This window comes from Notolabrus celidotus, chromosome 24 (assembly GCF_009762535.1).
Source record: "Notolabrus celidotus isolate fNotCel1 chromosome 24, fNotCel1.pri, whole genome shotgun sequence".
Taxonomy (NCBI): Eukaryota; Metazoa; Chordata; class Actinopteri; order Labriformes; family Labridae; genus Notolabrus; species Notolabrus celidotus.
The window spans coordinates 1,342,171-1,367,925 of NC_048295.1; the positions used below are offsets into that span (position 1 = coordinate 1,342,171).

Here is a 25,755-nt window from a genome sequence, read left to right on the forward strand (position 1 = left end):
ATCCATCTATTTACAGTGGATGAGGTCATTCCTCATGCAGCACATCCTGTGGGTGCTGTTTCTGACTCTTTCAGTGGTCTGATTTTTTTATTGCATTACCCGTTTACAGACATCCAAAGCAAATCACGCTTTCAGTTCAGCGTTGGAGCGAGCCTGGCTCCGCTGGGAATCATATGATGGTATATGTGTTATGCACATGCAACAATAAGGGGTCAGGGTCTGAGAGATGGAGTCAGAGCTGATGCATGGTTTGCATTATGTGATACGAGGTGACAGAGATGTTCTGTGACTCTAAATGCAGCTTGTGTTTAAGATCATGAATTATTCTGCAGCTTTGGGTTAAACGTGCATCACTAAAAGTAAAGTTAAAAAGGTTTACTCTCTTAATAATGCCCACATTTTTTATATCTGGTGTGTCTTTATGTCTTTATGTGGCGTAAATATTTCAGGGATGTTTTCTACATTTTCCAAACAATAAAAAAAAATCTAAATAAGCTGCAAAAACTTCTACTTATGGTTTGATCCAGTTTTTGAGATTTTCAGAGTTTCAGGGAATAATTTCAGCATTTTAGATTCTTTTTCTGCCCTGATGCAACCCCTATAAACTTAGTTTTGCTCATATTGAACCAATCAGCATGAAATAATTTCTACATTTAAGATATAAAGTTTAAGAACGTGTCACAGCTGCAGGTTTTTGTATTTTGAGGACGTCACACCTTCAATAATCTCTCCTGGAAGTCATCTACATTAAAAACACATTCATCTCCTCGTCTTGAATCGCACTCTCATTAACAGACTGAATTTCATCCCAAAGGTCACGGTGGTTTATTAAAGTCTGTGACCCTCAAACGACCTCTGACCTCCAGACGTTTGCCAGATCAGACCGTAGTCCCATGAGGTTCAAAGTTTGGGCCAAACCTCTCCTTCTGTAAGACTCAGCGCTCACTGACCTGAACCCGAGAGAGGAGCTGTTCCGGGTCAGCTCTGATTGTTTTTTAATTAACGATGGTAAACAAACAAAGCGATAAAAAGTGGAGGAGATAATTGATTGGATGTTTAAATGTGTTACTGAAACACAGAGGAGGGGAAAGTTAGGGTGACGACCACAACTGTCAAAGAGATCGTGCCCTTTAAAGAATAAATCACACAGCTTTTAATTTAGAGTATCACAATAAAGAAGTGTGTAAACATGCTACACTAATGAGTGAGGAAACATGATCAGAGTTTAGTGTCCTTAAATCTAAATGTGTGCGGCTGCATGTTTCAGTAAATAATCTGAGGGTTTATTTAAAGGATGTTTAATGAGAACCTCAACTTTAACATCGCTCTTTGATATTTCCTGAAGCTTTAAAAGCAACAAACGAAGAGATAAAAACATAACTCTGGTTTTACTCTGACAAACTCAATCTAAACAAGTCGAGACAAGCTGAATAAAATCACATCAGATACGCCGGATAGGAAACGCCTGTCTGTACATTTCAATTAAAAGTACATATATCATCTGACTTCTTCAATCTTATTTCCTGAGTTCATCCTCATCTTGATGGGATCAGTCAGTTAAATCAGAGCGAAGTGATCGTCACCGCTGCCGGTGCTCCTCTCTCTCTTTTTTTTGTTGTTATCAAAAAGGAAGCTGATGAGTCTCTTCAGATAAGAACGGGAGCCCTTCGCTTAAAGCTTCATGCTAATAAATGAAAATGTTCTCCATCACGCCGACCGCTTATTGTATTTCACAGGGGGCTAAATGCAATTTGTATCATTTTCTGTGGCGCACATCAAAAGGAAGTGGGCCGCACGCGATGACTCACCGCACCGAAAACGCTCTGTTTCCAATCGAAGACAATCAGATCTTTTCTCTGTTTGTTGCTCTCTTTTTTAACATCTCCATTTGTTTGATAAGGCTGCGAGCAGTGACGGTAAATGGGCGGTAAGTCGAGGCAAACACAGCGACATGGTCCTTCTGTTAGTGATAGGCCGTCAGCTTATCAATAAATGACATCATCTGCCCCCCAGACGTCTCCCCGCCTGTCACATTCACGGCAGGGGAAAAAAAATAAAGACGGCACGGAGGAAAAAACAGAAATGTCTATTTTTCCCATTAGAGCTGTCTGGACGGATGCTACAGTCTGAGACGCTGGGGACAGTTTGTCTGTCTGTGGAGACAGAAACTTTGAAATGAAGTGACTACTCCTGTCCAACTACGCAGGACAAACACACTGCACTGTGTCAGGGAAGTTACACAACGAGCAGAGAGAGGGAGAGCGGAGGGAGAGGAGGGATACTGCTGCAGACTTCTACTGTTTCAATTTGCTTTAACTGTTCTAGAAAAATCTGAGCAGAATCATTCAGGAAGCAGATTAAAGTCTCAAAAGTCTTGGAGTAAATGAGCGGTGTGCAATAAATCATGCTTTCAATCCTAACATGTGAATCTGCAACAAACACATCACAAAAGTCTGAATTCGTCACATCAAATAAGATAAAAAAACGCTTCCTGACTCGTGCATGTTTTCCTCACTGGATGGAGCAAAGCTAGCTATCAGCTACCCTGAGAGTAACTGAAGCCAATTTAACTGGAGCTGCACTAACGTCACATTTGCCGTGCATCATCCTCACAATCACCTGACAAAGTATCCTCCCAATTAGGCGCTTTATTAGAGCTGCAGGATTTCTGATGCTCCAACTTTCAGCCACAGCATCCTCCTGCAGACTACACTCCTCATCACTTCTCAGTCTCTGCATGTAAAAGTTCTTAAAGGTTAAAGTCCATGTATCATGATTGTTCTAAATTTAAAGGCCTGAGTAGAAGAACTTTTGTATTTTGGTCTCATCCCGTCACATGATCCTCTTTTTGTGTAGTGCATCAGTTTTCATCTCTTTGTTTGTTCGACTACACTGGAAACAAACTGCAAACCGAATACTATTTCTCTTGTCCTCCGTCCCAGCACAACCCGCCGTCTGTTATCGTTGGACTTCTTCTTTTTTTCTTACGGCTGATGAAACCATCCCCATGACCGAGCAGCTCGCCCGGGCAGCAGGGCTGGGAAAGTCCCGCTGCACCAACAAAGACGCTGCTTTGTGTTTGGGTTGGAGTTTCGCACATTGTGTTTGCGATCCGTCAAGGAGCATCATCCAGTTTATCAGGATGAGTCTGGAAAGTTTGAGAGGAGACGTTGCCATGCTAGCATGTGACTTAGCCACAGCGGCGCCTTTGTTGGAGCAGGAACGATGACTTTCTTTATCAGAACATCAAGTCAGGACTGGATTATTGTTCATAAAAGATTGTAAGCTGCAGAAAAAGACTGTTTGTTAAAAGTACAATTACATGAAGGTTGTTTTCTTTAAAATAAAGAATGTGAAGATGCATCAGACGGACGGGAACTACATCTATAAAATATCTACTGCTTTCTGATTGACTTGATATGTTTGATAATATTTGAAGCTCATAAGTCCAAGTGTTCCTTTTGCAACTTTTACCACAAGTTGCAGAAAAAGCATCAGTTGCAGTAAGATGAAATATAGAGCCAACGCAGCAACACAACTTTTCTGAGCTGTGATGATGGTCGAGCTCATTAGCTGTCAGCTGTTAGCCTGTGAGGCCGCGTGTGTGTATGTGTGTGTGTTTGCTCTTTCTAATGTTTCGGAGAACAGCAGGGGTGTATGACTCGGAGCAAACCTGTAGCAAACGGGCACAGTGGGAGGTTTTTCTTGAGTCACAAACACTAGCGTCTTGTTTTCCCTTTAAATAAAACAAACAGTAAACTGGTCGTTGGTAAACTGGTGTAATCACATCGGAGAATCCTGCAGAACTTTGCAGAACGTGTTGCCCAAAGTTTTGCCTCGTTTTTGAAACTGGGCTGTTAGGAGTGAACTGAGGGGGTGCAATAAACAACATGAAAACAAGGACGTATATACCTCCAAATAAATCTGCTTTAACCCTTTAAAGACGGATCTCCTGTGGGCGAGGACGTTCGTCTGATTCTGATGTTCAAACAAATCCAAAATATGAGTAATAGTCGGCAGGTCTTTGCAGCCAAAGTTTCAGAATTTCAACTTTGTTTGTTTGTTTGTCAATGAAGGTCTTCAGAAACAAACTTCTTTAGTTTAATCATCATTTTCTTCTCATCAATATAAGATAATAAAAGTTACAGAGCTGGGGCCTTCGTCCTTTTTGCAAAACAAAGTGAGGACTTCTCTTTCTTGCTGCAGAGCTCATTAAGTGACATTGTGTGGTGTTCAAAATGCATACGAGGTGAGAGGCACGGTTCACTGTAGCTGCTGAGCATCATCATTTGCATAATCCTGCTTAATAATAATCTCAATAAAAACCTCCATCGGTTCAGGATAACTTGTAAAACTTTAGGATGCGTAGATTTGAGGGATATAAAGAATTTAAAGGGACTAAAGACGATGCAGACGCTGTCTTTCTGTTGCAAAGGATGCAAATGAAACCACGATGCACTCTGTGTGTTTTGTGACTTTCTTTCTTTCACTCATAACCACTCAATATGGTTCTTATCTTTGCCTTAGAATTAGATTTAAGGATTATAAAGTACTCTAAAATACTCAGAGGAAAGGTTTTATGATAAGCAAAGGATGTGTGCCTGCTCTGAAACTGTACCAGCCTGCAGTGAGAGCGCAGGAACCTTCCACTGTGTTGTGTCAGGTCTATATTCCCCCCCCCGGTGTGTCCGCTCCTGATCAGCGTCATCAATCATTCAGTCCGAGCCGGTGACTCCAGCAGGACATCTGAGACCGAGTCTGAGACTTCAAAGGCAGGTCGGGCTCGGCCTGTCACGGCGGCTCGGCTGAAACCGTATTGTGTTCTCACAACAATGGCGAGCCATTACAGCGGAGACCGTTATCAGAGGAGGGCTACCAGGGACGGTTCCTGCCTCATTGTGAGCCATCGCGGGGGATTGTGTTCAGGAGCGAGTTCAGACTAAACATGTGAGGGTGTGAGGAGACACACCTGAGGCTTATCTGATCCGGAGCTGAACAATGTTAATAATTAACATTATTCATGTGTGTGTTCTTTACATTTACAGCTTTCTCTTTAAGTGTGTCCACATGTCAAAGTTTAGTCAAGATGTCGACTTACTGTGTGTGTGTGTGTGTGTGCTCCTGTCGAGTGTGTCAGTGTGTGTGCACGAGCTGCTTTTTTCTTCACAAGACCGAACACAACATGTGGACCGAAAATCGGAGAGTATCTTTCATGAAAAGTCAGTGTGACATCTTTTAATGATAAAGCCGCGGATGAATTGTTTATGGTGCTTTTACAGGGTGTGTATTACAGTGTGTGTTTCTCTGCGCGTGTGTGTATGTGTGTGTGTGTGAATAATTCAGAGAAAAAGCCGTTTGTTTTCAGGGGGGGGCGAAGGCAAAGACACATCTGAAACATATGGGAGGAAATCACATTGAAAGCAGTGAGCAGTAAATTAATGGTAACAGATGCCAAGATGTCTGCTCGTGCTTTTTTTCATCCTCCTTTTGTTTCTATCGGAGCTTGTGCATTCTTAATGTTGGAAATAATACAATAAAGTCTTACTCCTCTCTCTCTTTACAAGTCCACGCTGACACTTCTTCAGGGGAAGCAGCTCTACCTGGCTCAGGAGCGACTTATCTACGCCGGCGTTTAATTGATTTTAATTCTCAGCGGTAATGGTTCCGAGCTCCACAATGACGCCGTAAATTATTAACGTTACCTTGATGATGCAGGCCGGCTCCTCTGATGAGATAAACACAAACGTGGTCTGTGTTCTCCGTCCCCCCCCTTGAGGAGAATATCTTGGCATATAAGAAATATGTCTAAGCTTGAGCAGTGTGTGTGTGTGTGTGTGTGTGTTTCAGGGGGGTTGGCCTATGTCCAAGCATGAGCTGCAACAAAGACAACCTTGCTCTTAATGGCACATATCTGGAAGATGGAGGAGCCCGATACATGAAAGCGCTGTGATCATTACACTGATAGCAATTATCCTTCAGGAGGCTTTAATGGCGGCCGCTTCACACACACACACACACACATGCACACACACACATGCACGCACATGTACAAGCTTGCAATCAAGGGTGGTGAGCAATTAAATGTGATGCTTTTTGGTGGAACTCTGCAAGCGAACAAAGCCTGATGACAAGAGATTTAATAAAGAAAAAAGGGGAACAAAAGAGGAAAAATCAGGACAAGAGAGGGACAAAGAGGAAAAAAAGATATTAATGTTGTTTATTAATCGATTCTTAATGTGTTGCAGTGGATTGTAGAGGGAGGAGGGGGGGCGAGAGGGGTCTCTGGAGTGCAGCCGTGGCTCTGGCAGGAGTATGATTGAGTGCAGGGGCCAGTGTGACGGAGGGACAAAAACAACAAGGTAATTAAAGCTTAAAGCGTGCAGTTTACGCTCTGCCATCCGTGACAGCCGAAGGTGTCTTCCATCCAACCCCCTCCTCCCCCGAATGAAAAATAAGTCAGGTAATTGTCATTGTGCTCTGCATGTCATTATTTATTAAACGGGTAATTCATCTTTGTAGAGAAAGCAGAGGAGAGCAGGTAGAGCTGCTTTATTAGTCCTAATATAACAGGCGGGTTTATCAAATCAGGGTTTTACAGGAGAGATGACAAACATACAAACAATAATCTGCAATATTACGCTCTCTAGAGTGTGTGTGTGTGTGTGTCTGTGAGTCTCTGTGTGTGTGTGGGAAGCAGCCACATGCAGAGAAATCTTTGAGTTAAAGTTTTTACCACACACACACACACAAAAAAAAAAAAACACACTCCTTTTCCAAAGTATTTTTTTTCAAAGTGCGGCGACGGGTTGACAAAAGAGATCGCTCCCCGTTGTTTTCGCTCGCGCGGTTACAAAGAGGCGCGTAAAAAAGTTACAAGGTTGTCCCCCGTGGGGTTAGATTTCAAACAGCACCTGTCAAAGCAGATGGGGCATTTAAATAAGAGTCTTTAAGAGGTATTTGTTACAGCCGAGCTCAGGAGTACCTGCTGTGCTCGCCGAGGCTTTTCACGGCTGTCGTCGCTCTCACAGAATCTGTTTGCTGTGTTTGCGGGGATAAACATCACATTAAAAAAAATAAAAAAAAACAAGAAACCCACTGAGGCCACAAATTACAACAGAGAGGACTGCGTTTATGTAACTGCTGAGGCAAGTTAAGCAAAGTCTGCTTGTATGACTGTGTATGTATGTGCAGATGAAACTGTACTGCATGTGTTTACATGTTTGTGGACACTTTCATATCCTTTCATCCACACTGATATGACACGTTTTTAAAAGATGAACTACTTTTTGTTAGAATATTTAAAGAAATCATCACCTGACACCAAAGGTTTTGCAAATGTGCATGCAAGATCAAGTCTAACATCAAAGTGTGATCTTGAAACTCACCTCAGTGTGTTCCTGCAGACTCTCATCACGTAACTCCGCTCTCTCCTCTCACTGTACCCTCCAAACTCAACACAGCACGCTGGTTTTCGAAGACGCACACCGCGGCGTCCTGGCGGCACTCGGGGCCTCAGCCTCAGCGTGAGCTCACACCTGGGAATTCAGAGAGAGACTGTGACTAAACATCACCCTTGGACAGATGTGTCCTCTCGGCTAAAGACAAGCAAACACAACCACCTTATAAGACGGTCGGACTCTGCAGAGACTGAAGGAGAGCAAAATTAACAAATAAACACATCAATCTGCAGCATGTTTGGGTCAGTGAGGACAGAGGTGAAGCATCAAGAACGTCCAGACTTGCATGAATATTTCATTAACTGTTCTGGAGAGAATCCAAGGAGATGTGTAGTCTTAACCCTGAAACAATCAATCTGCACACAAACCTTTACATTTCTGAGACACACAAACATTTATGTGATTTACACTTGGAGCAGAGGACACTTGGTTTAAGAAGTAAGGCCTCTGAGGGAGTGTCTGTAACCTGTACTCTCCTAAAAGACCAGCAGGGGGCGACTCTGTTTGTTGAAGGCGTTGTATTCCCTTCGTAAACATCAACAACACAACCTGTTAGTTTTGATTTGATGCAAATGCATAAAAGATGCAAAATCAAACACAGGAAGACAGAAAAATGCAGATTACCACAAGTACTCCAGGCCTGTGGGGGGCGCTGCAGCAAGCTCAACAAAATATGTTCACCTCTGGATACAAAAAGACAAGATGGCGACTACCAAAATGCTAAACTGAAGGTGACTACGCTTGTTTGATGATATTTCAATGACTTAAATTGAACAGGGATGAAGTTGACCCCCAGTTTACTCACAGACGTCATCTAGATTAAAACGTCTCGCCTTTACAGTCCGAGTGTTTGCTCTTATTTGAAAAATTGATGAACAGATCAGAGAGGAGGAGGGGAGAGAGGAGGTGTAGGAGCTGACAGTCCAGGAGCCGCCATGTTTGAGTCAGATCCCCTCCCGAGATGACTTCCTGTCACTTTGGCAGCCTGCGTGTTTCATCAGGGCTGCAACCGCCAGGGGAACCAGCGGGGCCACGAGCTGGAGGTCAGCGCACTTACTCCCACCCCTCCCTCCCGTACCTCCCCACCTAACGCCACAGCATCCAGCCCTCCACCATGACAGAGAGAAGACTTGTTTAATACACTGGTGGCTTCAGCGACCGTCTGTCATTTCCATCTCTCTGTGGCCCGTCCTCGTCTTTCCATCAGCAGGAAAATAAATAAAAAATGGGGACGCCCTCTTGTTCTTCACATGCTAAACTTCATTCGGATTGTCAGACACTTAAGAACTGACAAAACACTTTCACTGACTCCCCGTCATTCCCTCCGCTGTCAGAGGAGATAATAAATAAAAATGACTCCTGCGTGGGCGGAGAGAGAGCATCAAGAGATGGACAAAGTGTTTCCAGGAGCCTGTGGGGAAAGTCGGGTTAAAACCGCGGACCAACACACGCGTTGATGTATACACACATACACTTAGGATGCAGGCGGGCGGCCCCCTGCTCCCTGAAGGCTTATAATGGGAATAGGCAATGTGACAAAGAGTTAAAGGCATGGCAGGCCGCTGTCCCAGATAATAGGACAAGCTGTCCAGAGTTCCTGCGTCTTGCTTTGGTGCGGTCAAACAAGGCCTAATGTGGCGACTTTGCAACCAACTGGGGTTTGAGCGTGGGTTGGGTGAGTAGATAAACTAAATACAGACAAGCCTCACCAGACTCTGGATGTGTGAAAACCTCTGTGCTGGGGCATGATGGGAAAACAGAAGCTTTACGGAGGCAGATCGTTTGCTGAAAGTCATCCACAGAAGAGAAGGAATAAAAATGAAAGGTAAAAAACGAGCGCAGAAGTAGAAATCAGTGGTAAATCCGTCCACATGAAAGCGACACAAACAACAGAATGCCCTTGCTTTGTGGGGGTTTGTGATACTTTGCGAGTGAAGGACAATTGGTCCTCAGTGTAAAGTAAGCGCTTGGCTTTTAACGGACCTCTGCATGCCAAGTCCTCGGCAGGCGAGGCTGGGGACGCTACCTTCGCTGTCATTCAGCCCCATCTCGTCGACTAATCTTCTTGGTGCAATGAAAGAGCTTAACAGCTTTGCAACACTATCCCTCCCCAAATGTCATTATCACAATGTACTGTGCCGACCGAGCGTCTCCAACCGGCTCCCTGCTTATCGTTTTCTTCTTCATGGGAAGTTGAAGGCAGGCGTCCGCTGACATTCAGAGAGCTCTCGTCCTCGGGGTGTCAGACAAACACTCTCGCTAGTCAGAAGTCAGAACTGTAGTTTGGAGTTTGCGAGTCTGTGTTTGGTGTTTGGACGGAAACGTGACGTCACCGCTGAAAACACTGATCTGAATCTGAAGGCTTATCAGGAACGTTTGGAGTGGGGATCATTGGTGGTGAGAGGGAACACCCCTCTGTGACGGAAAGATCCGGCACACTGATGTGGTTCTGCACTCAGAGTCTGACAGCATGATCTGAAACAACGACATGCCGTGTGATGATTTGGAGGATTGGAAATCGTCGAAAGCAAGCCTCAGGAAGATCTCTACTGCATGCACTCCACCTCAAAACCTTTTGTTATTTTAATATCTTCATTTAAAGAGAGAATGCACATTTATCACCATGCAAAAACTAGTTTTCATGATGCATTAAAAATCTAAATAAAGCACAAAACTTAAAATATTCTATTGCATTCAGTGAGAAGGTGAACAACAGTATGAGTCGGTGAAGCTTGTATTAAAGATGAGCTCACCTTCATAAAGGTGTGCAGGTACAGGTAACAAAAGACACTTCATTGTTTCCTGTGTTAAAATATCTGAATGCACAAACTGACTGTACATTAGCATCTACTTTATCACGTTAAGTCCTCCGCTGAAACATTCCCCCTCCCCGTCCGTCCATCTGCAGCTTCAAAGTCACTCCAACAATCTCTGAAAGAAAAGTGAAACTCCAGAATAGACTTTCTCTCGTCTGTAATGAGTCAAACACTCGAGCTGACTCGCTTGGGTTGCAGCCTCCTGTCTCTGCAGATGTGAATTCAAGTGACACATTGATATGCAAGGAGGAAAAAAAAATAAAAAAACACTAAAACTCACAACCGAAGGCCTCCCCAAAAGGCAAACACATAACTAAACCTGTGCGAGGAAGAAGAAGCAGCGGGGAAATTAGCGACAGAGCATTATAATTTGTCACTGATGCATAAATCTTGCTGACGTGCTCAGTCACTTTAATGGTGCCGCGGCTGCTCGGTGGAAGGCTGTGCAAACTTGCGCAGTTGCAGAAAAACAGCAAAACTATATGTTCGAACATCACCTTATTTGCATAATTTACCAAAAGCCAATGAGGCAGCTCAAGGAGTGCGGGTGATAGTAATAAGTGTTTGGGAAAGGCAGAAAGATCACTAATGGTTCGCCTATGGGGATTTCTCCACGCCATGGGGGAGGAAAATGAGAAATATTTTTCAAACAGCGGGGGTAAAGGTTTTAAAACTAGGAGCACATGGGGAGATAAAGATGTTCCTGCCACGGGGTGCTACGCGGGAAAAATGCAACGGCGAGGATGACAAAAAGAATGCCCCCGTAATTTGGGCATTAAGAGGTAATAATCATGTTTCACCGATGATATTAAAAACGGTAACCCGCAAAGCCGGGGTAGAATAGATAAATATATAAATAAAAAGTGGAGAGGGAGGAGAAGAGGAGTGGGCCCATCAGGTAGAGGAGGTAATGAGGTGGTGGGTGGGAAAGGGGAGGGGGAGGAGGAAGAGGAGGAGGAGGAGGAGGAGGAGGGGCTGCGGCGCCCATCACTAACTCAGTGTGAGAGTAAACAAAGAGTGAGGGAAACAGAGAGGAAGAGTTCGGTAGATCACGACCGAGCTGCAGATCTGCGGCTCCCTGCTGAGCGGCTCATCTGTGTGAAATATGTTAGACGTCTTCACATGATGCACACAGAGGATGAAGAGTGCTGCACCAGTAGAAAGGCCTTCTATTAGCATGCTTATACAGCGCGGGAAAGGATCATGTGAGGAGATTGTTGGTACTTCAGCGGGCTTTATGAGGCTAGGTGGTGAAAACAGAGAAAGCTAGTCACACACATATCATGACACTGAATGCATATGCACAGGGAAATAAGTTTCATGAGAGTGACACGGTGCAAACAGTAGAAAAGAAAAAGGTTGATTTTAAATCCTGCAGCTTGTTTCTTGAGAAAGAGATGAGGATCGATCCTTCGACCAGTGTGACTACAACTGTATCCTCCGTGCACGAGGGCCTGCAGAGCTAAACTAGCTCCCTGATACTTCATTTATCAATCCTACATGTCTTAAAATCATGCATCCTTCATTGTTTTGGTGTTCAATAGTATCCATGTAATGTTTTAAGACAGACAAAGTGAGGAAGCTTCTGCAGAAAAACAGAAAGCTGCGACAATAAGGTGAAAACAGACTTCAGAAACTTGGTTTGAGACTAAAAACAAAGGAAGAGTATGTTTCTTCAGTCATTGTGAACATTTTTAGACATAAGCAGCTTTTTTAATAATCATTTCCTGATTTTGCAAGCTTTATTTTTATTCCTTTTGGAGCATGCATCTCATCAGATCTCTTCTATGCCTTGCAAAAATAGTTTTAAAGATGAACAGGTCCACTCAGACAAATTTCAAATCTGTGAGAGTGCAATTCTGCTGTGTGGACTTCTTGCATGTTGCTGAAGTTTATGTTCTGCCTCATTTAAAGTCTTGTTAATCATTTCCTCTTGTATCACCTCTGTATTGAGTTCATATTGCAACCACTGCAGAGTATCTTTACATCTTATTTCTGCATATAAACACCCACCGATTCCCTCGACACGCACTCTGAAAGACTGAGTGCTTTGAAAAAACAGTGCAACGACCACATTAGAGTCCAGAATCAGAGGGGATCCAGCATCGATACCCCCTCCTCCCTGAGCCGGCGGTGTCCCACCTTGCCTACCCGCGCTCTATAATTGTGTTTCATTTACTTTGAGCGCAGCTAGCTGAAAAGATGGGCCGTTTCAATGAACAGATTAAGGCCTGCGAGCACAAACAAATGACAAATCCCTCTTAACCCCGTGAGCCTCTCGCTCCACACCCCCCTGCAAACACACCTCACCCCGTCAAACATTTGGCTCTGGCGTCGTTATTAAACACAACTTTGTAGATTTACTTCCTTCAAAAGTGCCATTTAACCAGGCGGCGGGCAGGAAGGAAGCAGCTCTGCGAGGGGAATTACAGGTTGCCAGCGTTTCGTCTCAGCGGAGGAGTGACAGGGCCGTCATTTTGCCGGCGGGGCCACCTCCCGTGTTGTTGTGACAACCGGTCATTATGCATCGCCGAGATGCTCTCAGCTGCAGGTTTCAGCACAGATGCAAATGGACGCAAATGGGCTCCGACCGCGACCAAGCTAATAACGTCCTTTTCAACAGCTCTGATTCCTTTTTTTTTGTTGTTTTTACTCTCCTCTGCTTCCCCTCCTTCTTCTTGTGTTTTCTCTTTGCACTTCCTCTTAAGGTGGACAGTCGAGACTTTAACGGACGTGTTTGGGTTTTGGATACGCTTGCAGGAGCTTCATTTGAGGTTATTTCACATTCAAGAGGCTGACAGGCTGAAAATAAAGCAGAAAGAGACACGAGTAACTCCTGCACCAGATCGCATGAAGGCTTTCTCAAATCAACTAAAGCCAAACAAACATGAACCCTACATTACTGATTATTAGACATCTAACACCTGCATGATGAGGATGAAGGAGATAAACAAAGATGGAGAGAAGATGGCTGCATAAAGCATGAGAAGAACGGACAAATATGCAAAATCTAAAGCTTGCATGTTCTCTGTTTCTGCAGCAGAGCGAGGTTTCAAAGAAGGTCAAGGGTCAGAAAAAGACCAAGAGGATCAGAAGTTTGAATAAGCGGTCGTATGACAGAGTTTTGCAAACAGTGGCTTTAATAGTAGCTCGTATTGAAGAGAGTCGACTGTATTTTGTAGAGAAAGTCAAGATGAGTCAAATATGTGATGTAAAAAATTGATTTGTGAGACACAGCTGCATTTAAAAATCTGAAGATGCAAAACAGACAGCAAACAGAGGCTCTCTGAGGTCTGGATCTATAGAATCCACCTTAAAATTCAGATCTGGTGTGATCAGAGTTTTTGTTTCGCCCTCTTCTTCCTCCAAAATAAAAAGACTTCACCAAATGGAAAGCGGCTTTGTGCTGCAAATTAGCGAGGGAGGGGAAAAAAAAGCGGATTGTGGTATTGTTTTTGGTAATGCTCGCTCTCATTCTCGGGGTCAGATTTGATTCGAGTCTCAGTCCATTAGCAGAAGTGTTTTGGATAAACAGAAGCAGCAGGGGACTGTCTCTCTTCTGCAGGTCTTTGGCTTTAATAGGATAAAAAGTGACAGGTACACACAAACCAGCAGACACTCTGTGATTCAGAGAGAAGAGGCTGTGCTCGCGTGCAGCTGCTGTGGGTCTGTCTGTGTTTGAGACGCTGAGACGCTGAAACATCCCCTCTTCCTCAGCGTGTTTTTGTTGTGTTCGATGAGGAGGATGGTTATTTATTACAGTAATTCATGCATTTTACTGAGTTATATTTGCTCCTGCAGGACAGTAGATATCTATCAATCAGTGGAAGAGTTTATCCTCTGAATTTTGAGCTTACTGTACTTCATAATGAAATAACTAATGATTCTTTTGGGATAAGATTTGTGTTTTAAGGTTTAATTTCATCTCCAGGGTTTGATAATAAAACAAAAACAATAAATCTCACCTCACATGTTTCATAAATATATTACTGAGAAGGTAAAGTCTTTAAAAAAGCAGCTGCTGAAAGTAATTTGACGCTTTCTGTCGACTAATTTAGGTGCAAAATATTTTAATTTGACCAAACTTTGCAATAAACTTGCAGCACTTACTTCTAACTAAACAAATATTTACAAAGGAATTGCATTGCACTGTTGTCGTCCTAAGGCTTGCATGAATAAATTAAACGTTTATACTTGGCCAGAGAAGCTAAATCTGGTTTTGGTTCTGACATTTTTTCAGAAATAGGATGCACTGAAGGTAAGATGCATCATTAAATAATGCAACTCTTTTATCTTATGTGCTTAATAATTGTACCCTACTTTTTTTCCTTGATTTCTTGGATTGAAAACACAAAAAGAGAGTGAGGTGTTGCATGCATGCATATCTCTCTTGATAAAGGAAGCTTTGCAACCTTTCATTGTTGTTGTTTATACTTTGAAGTATCAGGGTATCTGAGTATTTAATAAAGAGTGCAAAAATTAACTCTGAGAGAAAACTCTGCTTCAGTCCTGTCCTACCTGAGAACTCTTCTTCTTACATTAATATCTCACTGATTGGATGCTTCTAGCTCTTGGGAACATCTTACGTTAAATTCATCTGGCTCTGGATATGACGACTCAAACCATCACTCCCATTAATCCCAGTATTAGATGAATGGTGATCCAAAAAGAGGACACCCGTCAGCAGAGAGAGAGAGAGAGAGAGAGGGGCTCCCCCTCAAGGGTCTTAGTCTAAGTCATCCCAACACGAGAGGCGCTGATTACCATTGTGAATTATCTTTTTCATAGCAGGGACGCCGGAGCCGCTTTGAAAAATCCCCGTTAAGAAAGCGTCTCCAAACATGGATAATGCTATTTAAGAGAGAGTCTCATTGGTGTTTGGAGAAGTCCGAGCTTTATCTTCCAACATAACAAGACCAGCGTTCACAAACTGCAGCTTCAATTGGATAATTGGATCACTCGCTGGAAGATTAATTACGGAGTCGTGTTATTACACTTTATACTTTATATGGGCCGCCGCACAAACCGTCACCAGCGGAGGAGTCCTCGCCAAGTTGAGTTTTCCCCCCCCAAGTGTCTTCAAACTGTTTATGCATGTTGTTAAAGTGAAACGTCAAACAGAGGGATGGATGCACTGGATGGGAATGCCAATCATGATTCTGCAGAAGAAACAGCTCGATCTCAAAAAACGATTCTGGATATTTCTGCAGGTTAAAGCATAAAAAAAGGAACAGTAGAGGTGCTAAAACCATCAAACTAAACATCTCAAATTAATCACTCATTTTCCAATTTTAAAATCAATATGCAACCCTCAATTTCTCTGCATGCATCCCTTGAAGCAGCACAACAAAGCTGATTCTCCTGCAGGTAGCACAAGGCTCTGCAAGTCAAAGACCGAGTCCCAGATTTCAACCAATTAAATTTAAGGCATAAAGATGAGGGCAGGATGTTCTGTCTTTGCAACTTAAGAGAAAAATAACTTTAAATTTATGAAGGACAGTTGTTGCTGAAACTAAGAGGAAGCATGCAGGAGGAAACAACATGTCTCAAAGTTACAGTGCATGTTTCAGAGTCTGCAGCTCAAAGCTCAGACTTATATTTGTTGCACTGCAAGGTTTTAAAAATGAAGGATGCTTCTAGACTCTATAAAAAAATAGACACAGTCATGTGGAAGTTAAATGCCTAAGATATGAGTGTTTAGTGACTTGTTTGTGCTTTTACAGGAATCCATGTCTGTAAGGTTAAAGTGGCTGAAACAGACCAAAGCAGAACAAACTCCATTATATCAACGTCCTTGAGAAGATGAAGCCACGTTACTGTAAAACCAAAGACAGAGAAAATAGGATTTAGGATGTCTGGGCCAGAATTTATACTTCCTTGTTCTGCGATAAAGTGCTCTATAATCTGGAAATAGAGTTTTCTTTAAAATATTACATTTGAAGGCAGAGGAGAGGAGGAGGGGGGGGAGAAAAAGCAGAGCTCAAAGCAGGCCTCATAATCTAATAAATTGATTTGCAATATCCTCTGAAACTGTGAACTGATAAATGTAGCTTCTCATGTCGCCCCGCCTCGCCCCCGCCGCTCTGCTTCATGTGCTCCGGCATGGAGGAAAGACAAAAGGACGGCCTCGCTAGTTTGAAAAGTATTCCAGTCCACGCTCATCCGGGCCTCGCCAGTGGTCACCCAAGGATTAAGGGCTGGTGTTTTCCAAAGCTTGCTTCCTCCACAGCCCTCCCCTCTCTTCTTTTTTTTTTCCACCACTTCTATTCTTCGACATAAAAAACCCTCCCATCCACCCGAGATACGGTATTAAACATGAAAACAGATTATCCTTGGATATGAACTCCCATGTTCTTGGGATTGCTGGACAGCTGTAGCCAAAATGAACAATAAGCGGTTGACTCGGGGTCTGTAGCCGGTATCATCTGTGCAGGCAGATTGCGGTGGAACAGAAAAATAAGATCCGGTGACTTCAGAGGGCCCTAACATGTAGAAAACAGAAATAATCTGAGGCCCCCGAGGAGACCCCGACTCTTTCTACTGCTGTGATTCTAGCTGGGAAAGCTTTACCACCCATGATTCCACTGGGCGGGTGGAGAAGATGCCACCCTACTCTACCCCCCTCGCCAAAACACAAAAGACGAAGCAAAAAGAACAAATTTGCACCCAAATCCTCTCAAGTCCTTAGAGTGTGGCATGAAACGTCTCTTTGGAAGACTTGAATGGATCCCCCGGAGGTATTCCCTCTTCTTCTAATGGCTTATTTATTGTTTCCAGTCCACCACGTGCGTTATCAGACATTTGTTCGCTCGCAAGGTGTACCTGAGACTTGTGCAGGCCTGAGAGGGATTACCGCAAATCTGGACCGGCGTCAAAACCGGCGGGAAGAAGCGGCTAAGATGGAGGAGAAAGACGGGTTTGGCACTCTGGCTTGGACCACACAGATCACCGGGGACACTCGCATGAAAACATCCTCCTCTCCGTGTATTTAATAAATGCCACTTGACATTGGGAGAGGCTTTAGCGGTTTGGAGGAATGAGGACTCGCTCTGGATTTGGGCAGTTGGCGGGGCCTATCTCCACGCTGGCAGGAAGCATCAGGGAATTCATGGCTGTTTGCCCGCCCTGGTGCTTTGCCTCTGCATCACGCCCCGTTTGGGCAGACTCTGTTTTTCTTCTGCAGGCTGAGTCGCCTGAGTCGTCTGCTTCACAAAGACATTTACATATTTCTCTGACTGCATACGTGTGACCTCTGCAAACAAAACTTTTAGATTTCAGACAATCTCGAAAACTCAATCATGAAATCAGAGCTGGATCTCATCAGCCTGAGCTGTAATGGCATGCACTGAGTTCAAGGGTCATTTAAAGATTATATACATGAATAAAATCTGCAGCTAAAGAGAACTAACTTATAGTTTCTATAGTTTCACTGCACAACTCTCTAACATCTTTCCCTGAAAACAGAAGTCACTCACATTCCTCTCTTAGTGTGTGAGCGTGTGTGTGCACATGTTTGTACATATGTGAGTGTGCATCTCTCCCAGACGGCTGTGAGAGCATGATGGGAGCTGAATCAGGGTGGGGGTGGGGGGTTAAGAGGTACGTTAATGTGCTTCAGGGTCCCAACATCTGCACAGCCTGGGAGCAGGCAGCCTGCTCGACCAGCCGGCAGCTGTGGCCGCCTCTGCACGGCCTTTGGGCACTTGTGCATGATTTTTTTTCCCTTGTTGTTCTTGTAGCTCCATGTTTCATCTTCTAACTTTGAATATTCCTGAGTGTGTGTGTGTGTGTGTGTTTGTCAGGGAGAAGAATAAATAACCAGGGCTCTGCTACGGCTGTGTGATTACGCCTCAGCTCACCGCAGACTGGACGGAAAATCCAAAATAGTCGCAAACCTGCGTTCTCACACAAAGTGCAGCTGGGGTGTGTCAAAGCCCGCAGCACCACTAATGTCATGTTTGACTGCCAAACAATACTGAGCCTACACACACACACGGCCGTACACACAGGGAATATTGGGTCTCATCTCTCCAAGGAACCATGAGCCACCTTTCCACACACAATCACCAAACACAAACCTCTCCTCTCTCCTCTCTCAACTGGAAATTTGAAGTTTGTAATTACAGAAATCAGCTCTTCAAAAACCCCAAAACACAAACTACACTCCTGCTCACACACTGTGGACATCGATTCACACCCGTCAAAGATAGGGACCAGCATGATGGATGTCTGTATGCTTTCCAGGCCGCTGGTCATCATGATTCTGGCGCAGAGGAACCCCCATTTCCTGCTTCATGCTGACCCCTTCCTGCCCCCATCAGGGTCCAGGCGCTCAGTCACATGAAGGGAGGGGAGAGGAGGGGGGCGAGGAGAGGAGGTCGGATCACAGCTCACACACTACACTCATGAGTAAACACTCCAGGAACTGTCACTTTTTCCTGAGGTTACGTGAGTAAATAAGAATAAGTCACAATAATAATAAGAATAATAGACTTTCATTGCTGCAGCAGAGATAATACTGAGACAAGCTGGATAATAAATAAGCCAGACATGAAATTAATAAGAAGGCTGCAGAGAAAAGCAGAGCTCAGGGAAGGTAAACACGACAGGATGCCTGTGTGTGTTCTCTTCAGGAAGGAGAGAATCTGATGAAAAGAATCACAAACAGAAAGGTGTCGCAAACTGGAGCTGAATATTCACGAGGAGGAGAAGAACCAAGAGGCAGAAATCAGTGATGGAGAGGTGCAGTACCTCCTCCTGAACTCTATGTGGTGCACCTGCAAGGCACTGGTACTGATTCAATTGTATTAGCTTTTATAGTGACATGAATCTTAAGATTTTTTGGAGCATAAAGGATGAACACGATGCATCCTCTGCAGCCCAGGAACAAAAGGATGCATCTGCAGGATACGTGAGCGCAAGGTGAAACTTCTAGTATGTCTCCAGCCTGACTGTTACATTTCTTGTATTAAATAAGAACTTTTTTCAGCTTAATAAGATCCTAGAATGTTTTTAAATTCATTTTCCAATCATATATTGTCCTCCATGATGTTTCCAGTCTGTATTTATAAGGTGAGCAGTCGTGTTGTGTCGTTGTGTCGCCGCAGTGAACACATCATCACTCCTTCAGAATAAAGAGAGATGTTTCTGTCACCGCCGACTTGTTTCTAGGTTTTAAAGATAAATATTACTGATGTGATTTAACGCCTCATGCATGAAAGGGTTAATAGGCGTTTAAAGGTTGTAGCTCGCCGTTAATTTTTCTAAATATTTCTGTTGGATCGGGTCTCCCCATCATTTCAGCTGGCTGTTATTTCCCCCCTGAGATCCCAGAACCTCAGCTCGGGTGTAGCATTTATCACTAATACCTCTGTTATTATTACTGCAGCGTGAACACGACATGGCTCTGCTCTTATTTGTCTGGTTTCGAGGGCAGACAAGAAAAATACCAGGAGAGAAAAATTATGATATTCATTTCAATTAGGACAATTCTTCCTCGCTGTAATCTATCATAGTCAGAGCCGGTTTCCTCTGTAAGATGAAACATGAGCTCTTAAAGTGATGTTGTATAATCTCAGTGCCCTCCACATGAACTCTGCCCAAAGGTAGGACAGAAATGGATGAGAAAAGGGTTTAAAAGCAGCATTTAGAGGATTTTATAATCTGTTAAAGTACTCCTAAAATGTCGATTTTTGATGAAACATCTTCTTTTCACCAGGAACTCTCTCTCCCATCCTCTCACTCCTCCTTTTCCTCAGAACGAGACGTGCAATTTGTGTACACGGCCTCTGGTGTTGTTTTAGGCCGCGCTCCAAAGCCACTCTAAAAAGGTATGTGGCTTTGGCGGGGAGAATAAACAGCCACCTCATTTCATTCTCCCACGTCTCCCTCGGACGCCCGTCTCTGCTCCTCTCGACCTCACCAGTTCCAAAGAAAAGCACACATAAAACACGGCACTTTGGGGAAATCAGGCGCAGGAGAGGGGAGAGGCGACTGAGCGGCTAAAAAAGGTTACAGCACGGATCCCAGAGTCGCTGGAACAGACGCCAACGGGGTAAAAAACAGCAGACACATTTGTTTTCCAAAATGTCTCACGTGTAAAACATTTATTTTGATGCTGTAACGGAGGAGCTTCACATTCCCACGAGATCCCATGACTCACCCTGTTTGCCCGAATTATTTTCTCAAGTCAAGTATGGACTCCAATCACAACTTAGAGAGCAATCCAAACACTAAAATATACGACCTCCATCCAAAACAAACTCATCTCGCTGGCTGCTGTTAGTGTAAAGTAACACAGATCAGCTGTTTCTGGTAAACACAACCAAACAGTGTCTCTGGCGTCTTAAGTGCACATTTTAAAGACCTCGCTCAGCTGCAGCAAACACGCAAAGCTGCAGAACGAAGCATTAAAATCACCACAATAAGAATACTGAACATGAAGAATACTGGAGGTGTTGCAGAAGTTTAGGCATGTCGACTTTCAAGGAAGTCTTTATTATTCTGCTTCTCATTTATGAAGAGCGTTTGTGCAACTAAGAAGAGCCAAAACTGCATTTTGAAGGCTTTATGTCATGTACGGGATGCTCAGTGTTAGCAGTGTCGTCTCCTCCTGAAGGTGATGCACCTCGACGGCAGTAAATGACCTCTTCAGGAGGCTCTCTTTGTTTGGACAGCACCGAGGAGACAAATGGCTTCTGAATGTGCGTCTCAGTGAGAGCAGACTTCACTGAAGCTGCAGCTCTACCTCTGAGTGAAGGCCTGACAAATCAGCGCTGACAGCTCCACCTCTACCTGGCCCCCGTCAACGTCTGCAGCGGCTCAGACCTGACGGGAAACGGCCCGCGGCGCCGCGGTGAGGTCTGAGATTTTACAACATAAAATGCCAAACACGATCGACGGGAACACAAAGAGCTCTCCTTTCTGTCACTGAGAGGATGCAGAGGTGGAGAGGGGAGGTCGACTGTGTCTCACCTGGTTAAGAGATGCTCAGAGTGGCAGGCTTGTTGGTGAGACGATTGTGTTCGTGGCAGCGGGTGGAGGAGGTGATACGGCTTGCAGGATGTCGCTGACCTCAGAGGAGGAAGACGAGCCGGACAAGGAAGAGCCTCTTTACCTCAGAGGACAGCGCTCCAGGAGACAGGGACTGAAAACAGAGAGACAGAAACGTTATCAAAGTACAGAGGCAGCAACTTCTGCACAATATTTTCTATTCAAATGTCACGGCATGCTCCTGCTGCAGAAACAAATATGCAAAGGATGTTGCATTAGTTTTTATTTCATGCAGAAACTAGCAGACTGCAGGCTCTTTTTGCACATAAACAATTATTAAATTCATTTTCAGGTTAACTTTAGCGAATATCAAGTGTCCTGATGTTCTTTATTATCCTGTCTGAGGCTTTTGCATAACCTAAACTGACTCTAAAGATCCACAAGGTTTAAATTAAATACTTAAATTGAATGCAAATATTGACAAACAGCAACCAAGGGCACAAGAGTCTTTTTCTTATCAGTTTTTTATCCTAATAAGGAAATCATAACCTGCACATATGAGCTGCTAAAACCTTAAAAAATTTATTCATCAGAGAGATTTTTTAAGCCACATAACACACATTTATTAAAAAAGATATGCAGGATCTGAAATGTCTTCATTTGTAGATTTTAGGGACATTTAACATTTCTTAAAGGTGCAGAAAACATCCAACATGATGCTCTATTTCTTGTTGTTTGATTTTATAAAAGCTATCTTCATCTCTTCAGGGACATTAAGTAAATCAAAACAGCATCTAAAACCTGTCCATGAAGAGTTTAGTTGCAGAATGAGACGCTAACACACCTATAAGATTCTCAGTCAGCCTTATAAAAGCCTCCTGCTCCTCTCAGTCGACAGGCGCTCTCCCTGCTCTCTGATGTATCGTTGACTATACATCATGTGACAGTGAGTCTATTTGTGTCACAGCAGGTTGGGGAAAATGTCAGAAACCAACATGTCTTCAGCTCCTCCACACATCTGCTAAACAAGAGGCAGGAAGCTGCTTTTCTCTCCCTTTATCTCTCCACGGTGCTGATGACTGGCTTCGTGCAAATTGATTTTACTGAAAGGAGAAACGTTTTGTCGACAAGGTTTTTAAACTTAAAGTTTGGACTTCATCGGTAAACGAGAGGTTAATACTTTAAGTCCAAAGAGAACAAATTAAATATCCTGCAGGACAATGATTGATACAGGAATGTGTTAAAATCTGTGTTAATATAAATGATTAACCTTGGATGATTCCGTCCTAACACACAAGATTTTAGTCATGTGACATCTGGAGGTAAAGAGAGAAACAAGCCAAAATAAGGTAGCAGCAGCTCAGCTTAGAGCCCATCCTGAAGTCCTGATTTTTAAATGTAGACTGCTTTAAAAAAAATTTGAATCACAGTTTTATTTCTTTATGACAGGAGGAAACATCTGCAGTTAGTTCAGCCTCTAGTTAAATCACACACACATTAAAACTGAAGATATCCTAACCTAACACCTGGGTGAATATCTGTAGTAGCAGCTCAGCTCAACGTCCTGATTCTTAAACTGCAACTCGAATGATTTCCCTGAATTTAACTAAAAGGTTAAAGGTCATTATGAGTGGAGGACATGTGCAGATAAAACCTCTTGTATCATGAACACAGCAGCTCAGCTTGCCGCCTCTCTCCATGTGATATCTGCTGCAGTTTGAAGAGCTTAATGATCTTCTGTTTGTTAGAATAAATAAATCTATGTGTGGTTTGAAAATTACCTGAGAGCCTTCAGCAGCTTTGTACCTCTAATTGTAGCAGTGAAGTCTAATAAACATGGACAGATATATCTCAATACCAAACACGAGGAGCATTTGATTCCCCTCTCGTAGGTTCTGTGTCCTCTCTCCTAGCTGCCAGCCCCGCCGTAAATCAAGCTCGCCTCACAGCGCTGTTCAAACATCAGAAACCAAACTCAAACACATTTCCCCTCGTTAGGTTCTTCATGCAGCCTCAGCGGGGAGGAAACAAGGTGTGCAGCCTAATATGAAGATGCAAAGCAATCATGCAACAGCATATGGAAGTAGATGGAAACACTAAAAGCCTTTTATAAACCCCTAACAGATTCAACTCATTGTTCTCCAGATGCCAGTTAACGGAGCCAATTGAGATTTTGAGCATTTCTGAACAACTCGAGGTATTTAACACCGGCTTTCCACACACACACACACACACTGCTTCACTTATTGTTTTTCCTTTGATGGAATTTTCTTCAAAGCGCGCCTCTTAACGTTGGCGGATCATCCGGCTCGGCCCCCTCGTTTTCAGATCCCTCATTTTCCCTGCTCATTTGCGTGCCGAGGTGCTTTACCTTTAGGAAAAGAAATATCAGGGTTTATTAACGGCAGGGAAAAAGAAAACAGGAGGATCTCTTTGACTTTAACACGGAGGATTCCTCTCCCCGGGAGACTAAACAGAACAAGAAATAACATGAGCCGTATGTATTAATGTATGCCCTTTGATGTCTGGCTTGCAGAGTCCTGTAGCACCATTAACAATTTAACTGAAACATCACATTTGTCAAAACTAAATAGTGCATCTAAGAGTGGAGGTTGAGAGAAGACATACGTGTCTTTTCCCGCAGAGTTGGAGGAGAGCAAAAAGGCCCAATTAGGATTGTTTTTTGAACTGGAGCAGAAAAACTGAAGAGTGTGTGTGTTGACATATGTGTGAAGAGAGAGAAAGACAGAGAGAGAGAGAGAGGAGGCCTGCTGCACACGCTCACATCACACATTAGCTTAGCTCCCTCTAGTGTATAATTAGAGCACTGGTGCATTTTCAAAACACAACCAGAGCGATAGAAATGTCTGTGAATGTAGAGTCCTCCTGCTGCATGAGATGTTGTGTATTTCATTATAGAAAAATACAGAAGAATGAGTCAGGAGGATGTTTGTTATTCAATGCATGTGCTTCTTTGTACAGCAGCACATGCATTTAATAAATAAGAATTTTTGTGACGTTTTAATCCTAAAAATATTAGAAAATAAGCAGCAAAATGTGCAGGATTTACCTTCATGTGTATTATTTTAGCTCTTTTTTCTCTTAAATAATTTGTCATGATATTTGTGATTTTATTCTCTTGCCAGGGAATTAAATTAGCACCTGATACCTGCCATATGCATTGTAATTGCTGGCTTCTGCAGGTAAATACAAAAAGTAGTTAACCAGCTACAACTGCAGAGATATATTACTTATATTAATTCATATTATTTATGATTTTGCATAATGAAAGCAAATTAAAAGTTGCAGAAGAAGATACTGGGAGGGGAGCTGTCCTGTGAGGATGTCAGGTGAGGATGAGACCTCATACCTAAGAGACAAATGAAGCTGGAGTTACAGAGTTATTCTTAAAGATTTACAATTAAGGAGTAAAGCCCTTGAGGAGTAATTTCACAGTTACATAAGATCAAATTTCATCAAACCAGGAGGCAAAACTGTGACTGACAACTGGTGCTGTACACATCCGAAATAGACACAAACAGCCTTGATCGACTACAGCTTTAAAATAAAAACAGGATACTTGAGATTCAAGACAAACTGCATCAAAATGTACTCTGCAGAGATGTTAAATGCATGGCTTTATATTCCTGCTCAAAAAATGTGGATTAATCAAATGCATGAGGGAAAATACTCTTAGAATAAAATGCAACTCCAAGTTCTTCAATCTAGGTAAATAAATGTTCTCCCCTCTTCATCTTAAACACCAAAGATGTCCTAATCTCCTGTGAACTGCCCTCAGACCTGCCGCTAAACACGAACAAACACGCTCAGCCCTCTGCAAACAAAACGTCATCATTAACCATCACGCTCAGAGGCAGAGGAGCTCTTGAATGGGGAACACAGGCCGCGTTCGGTGGGTAATATGTGGCAATTAATCACTTGATTAATATGCCCTTAAACACACAAAGTGACAGTGACAAATTCTGTTCGCACGTTTGCGATCCCGAAAACGATAATTGTCCAATGAGAGTCTCATTTGTCAAAGAGAGGGGGGGGCTTCCAGTTCAGTCTGTTATGTTTCAATGTTTTTATTATTTGTTAAGCTGGTTTTTTAGATTAAGAGATGTTTGAAGGGAAAATGGAGTCACCCTTTAAAAATAAATGTTGGGTTTGAAGTAAATAAGTCAGAAACTTCTGAATCAATTCTTCAGAAACCTTGAGGATGATTTATGGAAGCTTTAATTATTCTGACAGAGAGGTCGTCCTTTATCTTAATTCCTCTCTGTAGATTATTAATCTTTATTATTTAAGAAAGCTTTTATTTTTTCATTTTGGGGGCATTTTGCACCTTAGACCAAATAGATAAAATTTTCTTTGTTTGTTTCCAAGATTAAACTTTATATCTTTAAATCGTATTACACTAATTATTATTTATTACACTCCTACTGCTCTCAGAATCCTGCAGAAACAACCGAGTCGGTCAGCTAACT

General features: G+C 43.1%; 1 protein-coding gene across 1 annotated transcript in view; it reads right to left on the reverse strand.

The window, feature by feature from the left end:
- Nucleotides 1-25,755, reverse strand: part of zeb2b (zinc finger E-box binding homeobox 2b) — a 381,554-nt gene that overhangs the window by 339,782 nt on the left and 16,017 nt on the right. The window contains exons 5-6 of the mRNA XM_034677852.1: nt 21,248-21,419; nt 7,386-7,535 (exon numbers count right to left, since the gene is read on the reverse strand). The gene's annotated coding sequence lies outside the window, so the exon portion shown is untranslated. The remainder of the gene's footprint in view (nt 1-7,385; nt 7,536-21,247; nt 21,420-25,755) is intronic.